Source organism: Pipistrellus hanaki (assembly GCF_964339955.1).
Source record: "Pipistrellus hanaki genome assembly, chromosome: 4".
Taxonomy (NCBI): domain Eukaryota; kingdom Metazoa; phylum Chordata; class Mammalia; order Chiroptera; family Vespertilionidae; genus Pipistrellus; species Pipistrellus hanaki.
In genome coordinates, this window is record NC_140506.1 from 59,185,010 (window position 1) to 59,199,773 (window position 14,764).

The 14,764-nt window shown below is 43.0% G+C and overlaps 1 pseudogene across 1 annotated transcript in view; it reads right to left on the reverse strand.

Moving 5' to 3' along the window:
- Positions 1-333: 333 nt before the first annotated feature.
- The window catches only part of LOC311621028, a 94,746-nt pseudogene continuing 80,315 nt past the window's right edge, over positions 334-14,764 (reverse strand). Inside the window, exons 5-7 of the transcript in view lie at positions 6,013-6,230; positions 3,188-3,273; positions 334-1,514 (exon numbers count right to left, since the gene is read on the reverse strand). The product of the transcript in view is annotated as an uncharacterized misc_RNA (transcript). The remainder of the gene's footprint in view (positions 1,515-3,187; positions 3,274-6,012; positions 6,231-14,764) is intronic.

Sequence of the window (14,764 nt, forward strand, 5' to 3'; positions counted from 1 at the left end):
TGTTTATTGCACATGATTTGAGGCCTTTAATTTCTAACCACCAAAGATTCAAAGGACTACTTTTTCCATGAAGTTTAACATTAACATTAGTGAATTCATGTATTCATGTGTTTTTATTGTAAACATCTGAATTATTCACATTGTCATAGATCCTGAACTCTTAAGTGTGGACCATGCACAGGCTGGCAGCTAGCCAGGAAGCCACTCTGCAAGCAAACAGATACTCTGCATAAGGAGAAAAGTCATAGCACATTTAATGTCCAACCTGAGTCACCTCAGAATGTGACTTTTATTGACTTCTTAATTTATATAGTATCGGGAATGCAACTGCTTGGTTGGTGACAGGTAGACCTGGTTTCAGGAGGATTATTCCTAAAATAATTAAGGAAAGGGGGCTCAATCTTTCTTCTTGGTTGCTTGCTCCTCCCCAACACCTTCATCTTTCTTCTCATCCTCAGCTTCTTGGGCATCTTCTCCTTCATCTTCAAGTCCTTCTTCCTCCTTTGAGTCCTCAAATTCTTCCTTGGCACCTTCTTCTCTTCCTTTCCTTCCTCTTCTTTCCCCTCCTCCTCTTCAGTTTCTCCTTCAGAGGGAGGTTCATCCTTAGATTCCTCGGCTTTTGCAACCTCAATGGTCTCCTCCACCTCGATCTGCTCCTCCTGGACGTGGCTGGTGTATTAAGAAGGGAAGGAGCGAGCGGGCATCAAGTAGGAGCTGGTCTGTAACCATAGGCAGATTGGCCAAAGACCTGGGAACTCTGGGAGTAGCCGCTGGCTATGCTTCCCACACTGGTGAAACTGAGCCTGGTCTACTCACCTTGCAAGAGTTTCCTGTAAGCTGCAATGTTAATGTCCAAAGCCATCTTCACATTGAGGAGGTCCTGGAATTCTTTTAAATATCGTACCATTTCACTCTCTGTAGTTCTCAACTCATTTTCTAATTTGTTGATTGTGTCCTGCATAGTAACATCTGAGTTCTGCTTATCCTCCAGCTCTTGCAGCTGCTTTTCCAGTGCTTTGTTCATGCCCCTGCATGCTTTGATCTCCAAGGTGGCTCTTGGACACCTCGTCCTCGGTGGCGTGCACCGCGTAGGGATTCTTGGCAGTGCTCTCGGTCAGCACGAAGAAGCTGCTCTTGAACCATCCTTCGGCATTCTGCATGTTCTTGGCAGCCAGCTTCTCGTACTGGGTGCAGATGTCCTTGAGCGTGGGGGAGAGGTCGGAGTTGGAGAACACGTCCATCTCCACGGAGACCTGAGCGTACTGGATCTGCACCTGCAGCTAGGCGATCTCCTTTTCGTGCACCTTCTTCAGAAAGGCGATTTCCTCCATCAGGCTGTCGATGTGCTTTTTGAGCTCAGCGCAGGTGAGAGCCACCTCATCTGTAGCTTTGCGGGCTCCCTCAGCCAGCCCTCCGTGTCCTCATTGTTCAGCACCTCTTCCTGGTAGCGCGCCTGCAGGTTGCTCCTAGTCCCTTCCAAGTCCTGGTGCCTCCTAACTGCACACTGCCCTCTCCTTGCCAGGGACGGGGCACGGTGGGACAGGGCACAGGCATCCCATTTTCATTAAAATGTTCAACCTGGGCCGAAACCGGTTTGGCTCAATGGATAGAGCGTCGGCTTGGGGACTGAAGGGTCCCGGGTTCGATTCCGGTCAAGGGCATGTACCTTGGTTGCGGGCATATCCCCAGTAGGGGGTGTGCAAGAGGCAGCTGATCGATGACTCTCTCTCATCGATGTTTCTAACTCTCTATCTCTCTCCCTTCCTCTCTGTACAAAATCAATAAAATATATATATATTTTTTTAAAATGTTCAACCTGGGCCTGCTCCACCGGTGTCCACAGGCTGCCCGGGGGCAGACAGTGATCCTGAAGATGCTGTCTGCCTCCGCCTGCCCAGGGCCCAAACAGGCCCAGACCCTGGGCAGGCAGTGTCTGGCGCTGGCTGCCCACCCCTGCCTGCCTGGGTCCCTGATTGGGGGCCCGGACGTGGGCAGGTGGCATCTGGCTTTAGGCTTGAGCAGGGGGCGGCCTGTCCCTTCGATGACTGGCTGGGAGTTACCTGGGTACCTAGGATATTCTCAGGACTCAGATACATATGCAAATTAACCACAATCTTTGTTGGATTAATTTGCATACTCTGATTGGCTGTGGGCATAGCAGAGGTATGGTCAATTTACATGTTTGTCTATTATTAGGTAAGATACCAGCACCCTCCCCTGAAATACAAATCCTGGGAGAGAAACTTATCAGGGAACAGAGTATATCTTTCCCAATACATCTCTTCTTCGCTAACCTAGTGTCTCACATTGCTTTGCTGATAGCTTTCTGAATAAGGCTCAGTTTGTACCAGCAATTTTATTGCTGCTCTGGGGTGGCCTGGTACTAACTCAACTTAGCCAAGCTGGAACTATGTTTCCCAGAGTTCTATTTCCTGTGTGGTTCTGTATGGCCATGCAAGACCATAGTGAAATTCAAGAGGCGGAAGTTACATTTTTTTATGATCTGAAAGTTGTTGCTTCTCTGTCACTTACCTATGTGGTGAACCAGGCTTGCTCCAACTCTCACCTGGTCTCCTCCTTCAGCTGGACTTTCCAAGTTCAACTCCTATATTCATTAGTGTTTTCTTTACTTCTCAGTAGGCAACCCCCTGCTACTACCGTGTTTCCCCGAAAATAAGACATCCTCCGAAAATGAGACCTAGCGCATGGAAAGATAAGACATCGCCTGAAAATAAGACCTAGTGCAACTTTGGGAGAAAAAATTAATATAAGACACTGTCTTATTTTCGAGGAAACAGGGTAGTTAATGAAATTGTGTTACACTTTCCCAGTGTGAATTACTATGTGCTCTCTGTCTCTGAACTAGTCACTGATAAAATGCCTTTTGCTGTTAAAAAAAAAAAAAAAGAACAAAACTTAATTTTATTAGCTTAGCATTTGCTTTGGAAGGAACATATTTTTAATGCGAGTACTATGTAAGTGAAGACATTGCCCAAGTGTGCAGTTTAGAGAAGTTATTTGCTTTCTTTGGCCACCTATACAGGGCATTTCTCAAGCTGAGCTCCATGGACCTCTGTGAGCAGACCCTGCATCAGCTATTGCTATGAAACCAACCATCCTAAGCACCATGGATAAAACAAAGATCATTTTCTATTTCCCACATTTGACAGGAGGACTCCAACATCACATGACAAATGACAAAAATATAGGAAGGGCGAGGAAGTGTGACTCAAAATGCACTCTCCCACAAAATCCAAAGACAGTATCAAGGATCTGAGAATTTAAACAGAATTAGAGGTTTTTCAAAATTTTCAGTTCGGTGAGATAATTAATGTAATCACCATCACAGGACGTCAGTGCATTTATGGTCTTGTTCTCACCAAGGGATCATCTTAAGTGAGTGTGCACACGTTGTTTGTGGAATTGTAGCTTTAAAAAAACTTATTCGATGTATTCCAATAAACAGTCACCCTCATAGGCTATGGGCTTGTCTTAAGCTTTTCTAGATGCATATACAGAACAGTGTGCAAGCTGTTAGTGTGCAGTTCGTGAGCACTCCTGCCTGAGCTGTGTGCTCGACATTTAAGGGAGTGTTTCTTACACTGGCACCTGCAGAGGCCATCTTGGACAGCTACATCAGTTCCAACGCTTCACCCACAACACACAGAGAACTTGGGGGTGGGAAACTCCGGGGATGAGCTGGCCTCTGACCAGGAGAGATGGGAGTACAAAATGAAATCCAAGAGGTTACTGACGAGGCCAAGAACCAAGCAGCCACACACAGGTAGGAAACAGCCAACTCCTGCTGCTTTCAACAGTAGGCTTCCTGCAGAAAACTGGTGAGCCACAAAACCTGAATCTGTCACAGCAGGTGCTACTAAAGTTTGATCAATGTGTTTTGACCAATGCCAACTCTGATAAAAATAAATCTGATGAAGTGATTCTTGCTATGTAACCCATATTGCTCTGGTGTGTTTGTTTTGACAAAGGCTGAGCTGATATAGTATAAAGTCCAACTCGCTGCAAATTATGTGTACCAGCACAGCCTAAATCCAAGTCTGTGCCCGAGAAAGATGACATGTTTACTGATGCTTGCCTAGTCTCCCGAGCAAGCAGGAAGGCAAGATTAGGATAGATAATGGTTCTCCTTAAACTGAGCAAGAATGTCCTTGAAGGGTGACCAAGTGACAAATAGTGCAATAACGACGGAGGCTTTCACAGATTGTATGAGCCATGGTCATACCCTAGTAGTGACTGTGTGTATGTGCATTTTTAATACATTTTAAATTTTATCATAGTTTTAGATTTACAGAAAAGTTGCAAAAATAGGACAGAAAATTCTCATATACCCCATATCCAGTTTCCCCTATTAATATCTTACATTATCATCATAATAATTTTTTGTTGTTGTTAATCCTCATCGAGGATATTTTTTCCATTGATTTTTTAGAGAGTGTAGAAGAGAGGGGTAGAGACAAAAACAGAAACATCAATGTAAGAGAAACACACCAATTGATCGCCTTTTGCACATGCTCTTGACCAGAATCAAACCCTTGACCCTTCAGTCCAAAGGCTGACATTCTAACCACTGAGAAAACCTGCTAGGGCAGCATCTTATGTTATCTTACCTAATAATAGACAAACATGTAAATTGACCGTATCTCCACCATGCCACCAGCCAATCAAGAGTGATACACAAATTAACCCAACAAAATGGCGGTTAATTTGCATACACAGGTGCCAAGTGGTGGGGCGGGTGGGACACAGGCATTCTGTCCCACCCCCGTTCTCTCAGGGCCTCTGGGCAGCGTGGGAAGTCAGGGCAGAGCCTAAAGAGATGGCTCCTGGGCCTGAGCAGAAAGGGTCTAGGCCAGAGTGGAAAGGCAGTGCCAGCAGCTAGGAAAAGGAAAGCCCATTCTAGCATGAATCTGTGTGCATTGGGATTCTAGTTACGGTATAATTGTCACAATTAATGAACTAATATAGATACATTATTAACTAAAGTCCACAGTTTACTCAGCTTTCCTTAGTTTGTACCTAAAGTCCCCTTCCTAGGCTCCTCTTAGCTGTGACAGTTTCTCTTTCTCAGACTATTCTTGCTTTGGGTGTCCTTGACAGTTTCAAGGAATACTGGTCAGGTATTTTATAGAATGTCCTTTAATTGGGATTTGTCCAATGCTTGTATGTTAATTATTGCTGGAATATGTAGAATTGTTAGTTCCTTCAGACATATCACCAAAAATGTCTGAATCAGAAAATGTTTCTCAAGCACAAAACGTCTGGAAAACCACTGTCTATGTCAAAACAGAGTGTAAATATACACAAGATAAGTGACATTGTCAAGATCTTCCACCATTCAAACTTCAGTGTCAAGAAGCAAGGTAGGCTGGATAGCAATCTCAATTTGTGAACTGTCCACACGTCTCCCCAAATAGCGCAGGCCATCAGCCACCCACCCTCATTCCTCAGAACTAACTCAAAAGGATGACAATAGCTTTTCACCCAGAGTGCCTCATGGTAATGATTCACCCTAAGGTAAAAAGGAAGATTAACCTGAGCAAAATTAAACTCTAAGTTGTATCATAGTTCTTTTACAGACAATATTTTAAAAGTACAAGCAGAAACAATAAGCTTACTGTCCTCTTTGTTTTTCAAATGAGTAAATACCAAATTAGGGAACAGAAAGGATTATGTCCTATTAATTTGTAATTTCTGGTAATACAGACATTCCAGTTGTAGAAAAGCTGTTATTGATATTCTAGTAATTAAATCTGTACAAGTTACCAACCAAAAACACATTAGGGGTCCATTCTGCTCTTAGTAACGAGTAAAGCCACTGACGTAAGTGTTTGGAGCACGTAATGTTATGGGCAATGCTGGAGCCTAAACCATGCTCATTAGGTAAATACGGGAGACAGCACCCAATACGTCCCCTGGAGTTCAACATGAAAACATGTGCACTGGAACACACGCAGGCCTAAAGGTGTGGTCTGTACACCAGAAAGCACTCACTGTGTTGGCCAGTTCTAGGTAGCTTCCTCCCACAGAGTCGCCGACGTGTGGGGCCTGTGCAAGCAGTTTGTGCAGAGCGGCGGCCTGCTGGTGCTCGGAGCTGCTGCCGCTACACTCAAGAAGCTTCTGCAAGGCCGGCTGACTCTGCAGGTCCGGGCTCTGGAGGTCCCTGGCACCCGAGTCGTATTCCCAGCTCTCCCTGACCGCTGACAGGGCACCTAGTAGAGGAAATAAAAAGATGCTGCCTTCAGTAGCCTGTGGGTGGCCAGTGGGCAACCATGTGGAACCTCCTAACACTTCCATGGGCCAGCAAGTCAGAACACATGTGGCACCCAGCCTACATGCTAAGCACTTTTCCTTTCAAAGGAACACATGGGGAGCCCGGAGACGAAAGCAGTTGTAGGCAAAGCATTCAGAGACAGCTACCCAGTGAATATGTGCCACCACAAGCAGCAATGCTTGGCAAAAAAAGCACCGGAGGCCAAGAAAAGGGAATGCAGGTCCGAGCCACATCTATCTGTGATGGACACAGGGTTAGTATATGAGGAGGCTTCTGACCGTGATTCTTTTTTCCATCTGAGAAAGAAAGAAGCAAGTGAAAAGATAGAGAGTTAAGATATGGCATCTTATCATACTTTTCTGGTGTCGATGTCCTCTTACCTGGAAGAAGCTACAGGGAGATAGATTGTATCTGCCAGTTAGGAGTAGCCATGCAGCTGAGCTCTGAGCGATAGGAGGCGAATAGAAGTAGTAAGCATCAGTCCAGGGCTGTTACACCCCCTCGTGTGTGGTTCTCCATGCCCTTGCCTTCAGGCCTTGTTCAGATGGGCCTGGCACCCTGGGACACCATGTACTACAGATGGGGAAGCCACAGGATGGGAGCTGTCAGGGCCCCTGAATTATCTGCTGCATTAGCTTGTGCGTGGCCAATAGGCGACCCACAGGCACCCTGTTTTGACTTTATAGGATTAGGAAAGGGAAATTTCTTTTGTGTTTGGTCCACCATGTATTTTTGGCTTGTTTGTGAGAGCAGTGAGTATTATCTTAAATATTATAGCAGATTGCAACCTAATAAAATATGCTAATAATTATAATACAATGGGGAAAGTACAATACAAAGTCAACAAGTCAACCCTCTTACATACATATTAAAGGCCCAGTGGACAAAATTTGTGCACGAGGGTGGAGTGGGGGGTAGGGGGGGAGGTCCCCTCAGCCCAGCCTGCACCCTCTCCAATCTGGGACCCCTCTGGGGATGTCCAACTGCTGGTTTGGGCCCAATCCTGGGGATCAGGCCTAAACTGGCAGTCAGACATCCTTCTCATAATCCTGGACCGCTGGCTCCTAATTGCTCGCCTGCCTGCCTGCCTGCCTGGTTGCCCCTAACTGCTTCCCCTGCTGGCCTGATCACCCCCAACTGCCCCCCCTGCCGGCCTGGTTGCCCCTCATGGGCCCCCTGCCAGCCTAGTTGCCCCACACAGCCTGCTGTTCAGTCATTTGGTCATCCCTCACTAACCCCCCTGCTGGCCTGGTCATCCCATACAGCCTGCTTGTTCAGCTGTTTGGTCATCCCTCACTAACCCCCCTGCTGGCTTGGTCGTAGGCAGCCATCTTGTGAGAGTGTGATGGTCAATTTGCATATTACCTCTTTATTATATAGAATTAAAGTCTGCCAACTGTATTGCAAGGGTGGGCTTGCTTCCCTTCTGCAAAATGCCAGTCCTTTCTCCCCTGCTTTCTTTTTTCTTTTTTCTTTTCTTTTTTCTTTTTTTTTTTTTAATAGCAGAGATGGAGATTTCTTGAAGAACAAGTACAGACTCCCATGTAGGGATGGGGAAGAGTTTCCTCCCCTGCTCCTTTGAATGATCTTTGCCACCTGCCCAGCGGCCTGACGCTCCCTGTTCTGGTCCCCACAACATGTGGCAAGAAGACTGACTGAGGTCAGAGTTGAACAATGGGCTGAATCACAGATGGCTGTATATCTCACATGTAAGACAAAAGGCACAGGGTTGGGCCTTGGCTGTTATGTTTCACCACAGTATCCTCAGTACCTTGCACATGGTCTGTGACATATCAGGCATTTAATATACATTAACTGAAGGGATTTCTGAATTACCCATGGTTGTACTGTATGTAGGTTTTCACTTCTTAACTGGGACAAAGCAACACGGAGATTAATTTTTAAAATCAAAATAAATTATACACCTGAACTTTTTCCTTATGCAAACAGGGAGCCTCATTTTCAAATAATAAAATGCCACAGTTCTGGAACAGATGAGCCAAGGAGCTTCATTTGAACTTAATATGCTGTAGTAACAGACCTAAACACAGTTTCTGGCAGAATCATGTAATCAGGTTAGCCAAGCTCCATGTTAATCAGCAAGATCAAAAGGCCCTCACACTATTACCCTCACAACTTTGGCTGAAGGTGATGCTGAGGAACTCAGATCTTCTGCTTTGGAGCCAAGTCAACCCTATTAGCATTCATATAAAGAGACCCCAAAGAGGGAAGTGCATTTTTTAAAAATACAGTAGACTGTTCCCATCATTCTCTTTTAATCTGTCTTCATATCATATTTTCCGAATAAAACCCAACATTCCTGAGGCAAAATTTGTCATTTAATTGGGATGATCTCACTGAAAAACATAAAAAATGTATGTCTGGTAATCAACTTCCTTTTGCCTTTTGAAGCATGATGGAACCTGATGTTTCTAGGCTCCCATTCAACCTCTTGTCAATCTCTCTTCGCTCCCTTGCTAACCTCAAAAAAGAAAAAAAGCCCACTGACTTAGGGAGATGGCTGTGCTTTCTTCTCCACAAAATGGACAGCATTGCCATTCTATTGTCCCCATGCTCACTAGGCTCTTTGGTGTCTCTTCTGATTAAGACACTAATCCCATCGTGAGGGCCCCATCATCGTGACCTCATCTAATTACCTCCCAATAGCTCCATCTCCAAATACTACCACAGTGGGGGCTAGCAAGTCAGCATGCACATTTAAGGGGAGACACACACATTCTATTCATAACAACTACTGAGCAGTTATTTTGTAAGCCCATAAGGAAACTGGCTGCGTGGCATCCTTGAAAAACCACAGGCCAAAGCACTCGAGGTCTCTGCACACACAGAATCAACAGAGGCCATCACTTCTGCCACTATCATCCCACTGGATGCTCTGAAGTAAGTGGTAAGGTGTATCCTTTTTTTTTCCCCCCAGTCAAAATATTTAGTGTTTAAAGGTGACAGAGCACGGATTCTAAATGTTTTGCTTATCAAAAGAAGCATAGGAAACATGTGGCATGTTGACATGTTCATAAAACACATTGCTGGGAAAATCCTGCTTTCCGAGAGATGCTGGAATAGAACATCTGCCAAACACTGCTGTGCTGGGTACTTGGCAGCTACCTGCTAGTTTTAATTCCATCTTCAAAGTGCCACCCAGGTTTGGCCTCGAGGTTTATAATTACTGTGCTTATACACCAAAGGCACTATGCCACCTTCCCGTGGGGGCAGGCTCCCTATGAAAATAAGGCAAGCCAAAGCATATAGAAAACCTATACTTCACCTTAAACATGATACCCAACATCTTTTCAAAGGCACCAGGGAGCAGGCACTGTTCTAAGCAGCCTACACATCTTACTTAGTCCTACCTATAACCTATGAATGACTAAATCATTCCCCCCGCGCCCCCCATTTTTATAGGAGGACATTTTCTCTCTTTCAGCTTCATTTTGTAGACATTGCTCATTTGCACAGAATGGTGGTTAAGAGCTGGGGTTTTGCAATCACTCAGATCGCTTGGGGTCAAATCAAGAGTCAGCATGACCAGCTATGTGACCTCAAGCAAGTTATCTTAATCTGAACTTTAGTTTTCTCATCTTTAAAATGGGGACAAGAACATGTACTTCATAAAGATGTTGTGAGAATTAAATAAGATTAAAATTCGTATAATACATTAGACAATGTCTGGCATATGATAAACTCACCAACACATGTTAGTAACTATCACTTGTAGTTATTTGAAGTTCATTTTGGACAACTTAATAGGGAACAAATATCTGAGGGAAATGTACACTCTCTCCCAACTTCTGAGAGTTACCTGGTAAAAGGGCTAATTCTTAAAAAAACAAACTTTTGGCACTTAACCAGTCACTATAATTTCATCAATAGTTTGTAATTAATAATGGTGTTAATGTAAAGGAGATGAAAACAGCCTATTAGGTCAAGACCAAAGTCATGTCTCTCTCAATATGGAATATTCCACCAGTAAGTCAAAGTCTTTGGTTATTGGGTTTGATAGACTTTGCTTCCCTATTCGACTTGGCCAACTCTTATCTCCAGAGGACAAGTGGCCTTCCCTAAACTTGTGGCCAGCACCGTGCTGCACAGCCCAGCAGTAACAGCTGGAGGGGCTCCAGAGCTGAGCAGGTATAAAATCTTCATCAGGCCTGTGCTCTGGCCACCCTAGCCACCCCCCTGTTTTCTCCATCTAGTTCTTTTTTTTCCCATCCTTCATGTGAATGCTGGGGTGTCTCATCATATCACAGGCAGACGGTAATGCAGAGAGCTTAGGGGATCCTGAGACTTGGATTAATAGTATCTTATAATATTGTCTCTATGTAGTGATCATTAATCTTTCATTTGTGTGGATTGTTTAGATAAATTGCCAAATTTATTACCCTCAGTGGCATGACAGAAAATGCTACTTCCAAAACACCAGAAGCAGCTAGTGAATTTAGAACTACCACACCAATAAAAAATTGCATGGGAGAATTTGAACAAATTGGCTGCCAGGTGTCGGCTTTCCCTGTCATAGCGCATTTACTATTTCTAGATAATACTGACATCAACAGAAGCAGCAGTAATTCATTTAGTTCAAAACAGAATCAGCATATGAGTCTTTAGTCATTTTCAGTGCTTGGTACAAAATTCAGGAGCCTAACTCCCACGAGAACCACTAGCTTCTTCCAGCATAAATTACATGGCAAATCTAGATCAATGGTCTTAAAACCTGTAACTGTGGTCACCAGGAAAATTGGGTGGGAAAGGATTTCTCCGGAGGGGTGAGGAGGTGGGGAGGGAAACCCCAAAAGCAAAAGCAATTCAAAGCATGCATCCTATTAAGGGGAGGTAAATAATATTACCTTCCAAGTGATACAAGTCATTTTGTTGGCCTTTGGCAGCTATTTCAGAAAGTGAGCTCATTAGTGTCCTATTCTGAATATATGTCACATGTATCCAATCTAGGGTCAATGTACTGAATTTAATGAAACATCGAGAATAGAGTGGAAGATGTATTTTGAAATGCAACTACTGTTGCTATGTGACAAGAAGAAAAGATGAAAGGCAAATGCATTTTTCTTACTGAAGTGTGCTTATCAACATCATCATCATTAGTGGATGTTGCTTAATAGCCCTTCATAACAAATAAATTCACCAGTCCTTGATGTGTTTAAGCATGGGCTTGAGAACGCCCACTGCAAGATGGTTTAGAGAAAACCGAAAGGACGGCTGGAATAACTAGCCTTTCAAATTCTTCCCCAGCTCGACATTCTATTGTTCTGTTCACCAAATTTAATATAAATGGCAAAGTGTCCTTTGACAGTTAATAATACAGTTAGAAAAGCACAGCTGAGGCAAGCATTTTTTTACTCAAAAAAGTAATTAAAAACAATATTTGGCGGCTATTCTCTTGGCTTGTCTAAACTGGATATATAAAGGCGATAAGCAAGTGGTTTGACTCGGGGCTAAAGAATTCAAAGGAAAGTTTAGGGAAAGTGTTATAAAGAGGAGGCAGTAGAGCAAGGATAGGTTAATTGAGTTTAACCTGAACCTGGGGATGGTTTGGAGTTACGGGGGGTAATGTCCATGGTCCATAAGAGTTTAAGATGAAAAAATAAATAAAAAATCTGTCTCTCTTGGTTAGAAAGGCAGAGACTGAATTTTCAATCAATTTATCTTTCCCCTACAAGGCATACTAATGGGCCATGTATTCAGCAAGTCCTGGGTAGTCCCTAGTTTTTGCGTTCCATAAAGCCAGATTGGATGGGGATAACACTGGTCTGGGCCTGTGTGCTGTGATGAGAAGCACCACACACATTCTTTGGGTGGCATGCCCATAGGGCTCATCACATTTTTGGCTGAAAATGAGCCTAATTAAAATGGAAAATGCCAAGTAGGAAAAATACAAACAAGAATACAAAATGGTTCTAAGCCCAGCTTTTTAGCAAAAAGTAGAACTATATTATCCTTTATTCCTAGAAAGTTGGTATGTTTCATTTACTTTTTTAAATGTGGTGGATTATTTTGATTTCTTAATGTTAAAACAAGCTTGCATTCAAAAGACAAACCCAACATGCTCAAAATATGTGATATTTATGGATTTAGGATTGTACAATTATATAAAATTTCAGCATCTCTAGTCAAAAGTAAAGCTGGCCTCTAAGTTTTCTTTCTTATATTGTCCTTTTCATGTTTTGGTATTAAGGTTATATGTGAGTCTATATAAAACTGGAATTATTTGTTCTTTTTGACTATTAGATAGACTTGCCAGTGAAGCTGTCTGAACCTGACTGTTCTTTGTAGAAAGATTTTAAAAATAAATCTTTTAATTTAATTCTTAGTTACAGAACTATTCAGACTTTATATTCCTTAATGAATCAGTTTTTAATTTATTTTTTAATTATTATTATTTTTTAATCCTCATTTTAAAATATGCTCACCTGAGAATATTTTTCCATTGATTTTCAGAGAGAGTGGGAGAAGGAAAGACAGAGAGAAACATGAACGTGAGAAAAACACAATGATTGGTTGCCTCCTGCATAAGCCCCGATGAGGACCTGGGCAGGGGAGGACACTGCAATCAAGGTATGTGCTATTGACCAGAATCGAACCCGGGACCCTTCGGTCCACAGGCCAATGCTGTGTCCACTGAGCTTAACCGGTTAGGGCTGAATCAGTTTTAGTAAGTTCTATTTTTCTGAAAATGTCCTTATTTCTTCTAAATTTAAAAATACATTGATGGAAAACGCTCGTATTTTCTTTTTATTTATGTTTGCAGCATCTGTAGGGATGTCTCCTTTTCACTCCTGATATTGGTTTTAACAAACCTTGACTTGGCCACCTACTCTGCCAACAACTGTGCAGGCTGGCTTGACTCATTTGCTACTTGTGCAAACGAGAGGCCCCTGGCTGGATGCCTTTCTCCTGATACATGCCATATCTACACACATAGGACCTTCATCTAGCCCAGTGTATACCCAGCCAACAAACATAGATATTGCTTATCAACAGTGTCTAGGTACTCTGCATTAATATGGGGCTGAGACAGTTTGTGATCTTTACTCCCAAACCTCAACCTGGAGAGCCTTTCTGGACTCCATAATTGATTGGATTGCCTGCATGACAATAGAATTTCCCCACTCAGCAATCAATCCTTGCTTTCTGATAATCTTTACTCATTTTCTTTTCTTTTTCTTTTTTTTAAAAATATATTTTATTGACTTTTTACAGAGAGGAAGGGAGAAGGATAGAGAGTTAGAAACATCGATTATAGAGAGTCATCGATCAGCTGCCTCTTGCACACCCCCTACTGTGCCCACAACCAAGGTACATGCCCTTGACCAGAATCGAACCCAGGACCTTTCAGTCCACAGGCCTACGCTCTATCCACTGAGCCAAACCGGTTTTGGCTACTCATTTTCTTTAACAATTATTTGTGCCTTCTCTGTTTTTACTTTAGCATTCTTGCCAGGAAGTCATCAATTTCATATATCTTTTAATTTAATTTTTGTCTTAAAATAATAGGTTTTATTACATTGAAGTCATAAATATTCATTACACAATTAGTAGGGATTTCATTCAGGTATTATATCCTCTGCTGAAAACAGTTTGCAAAAAACCCATTGAGAGTGTTCAAACACTTCACTATAGGTTTTATACAAAGCCTTTTATATGTCCATTATGTCAAGCACAGGAACAGGGAGCAAAAACAATATATATTTTTTATTATATCACAAAAGCATTATTAAAAATAGGCCTATTTAAAAATGGTAAAGGATTAAAGTCACCAGAAAGATATAACAACTTTAAATTTGTATATAACAATAAAAAACATCAAAATACATAGAGTAAAATTGACACCTATGAGAGAAAGAGAAATATACCAATCCACAATCATATGAAAGATATCAGCATATTTCTCATTAAATACCAGAACAAATAGACCAAAAACAAGTAAGATTTGAACAATCCCATTTATAAGCTTGAAATAATGGACATATAAAACTATTTCACTAATTCTTCATTTCTAACTCATTTGTTGTTCATTTTAATTGTTCTTATTTCAATTATTGTACTATAGGCCCTTTGTATGGATTCGTGCACCAATGGGGTCCCTCAGCCTACAATCTGGGACCTCTCAGGGGATGTGGGACTGCAGGAATATGGTCGAAACCGGCAGTCCAACATCCCCCAAGGGATGTATAGTGCGAGAAATGGCAGGAGGCTGGGGAGGAGCCCGGGCTGGGAGCCACTCTGGCTCAGCCCAGCCCTGCTGCACCTGCCACAGCTGCTGCTCAGGAGTGCTGCTTGGAGGTGAGAGAGGCTCGTGCCACCACAACTTCACTTGCTAGCCATGAGCCCGGTGTTTGGTGTCCTTGGTCAGCTGAGCGGCACTCTCGCTGTGGGAGTGCACTGACCACCAGGGGGCAGCTCCTGCATTGAGCAACTGGTCCCTGGTGGTCAGTGGGT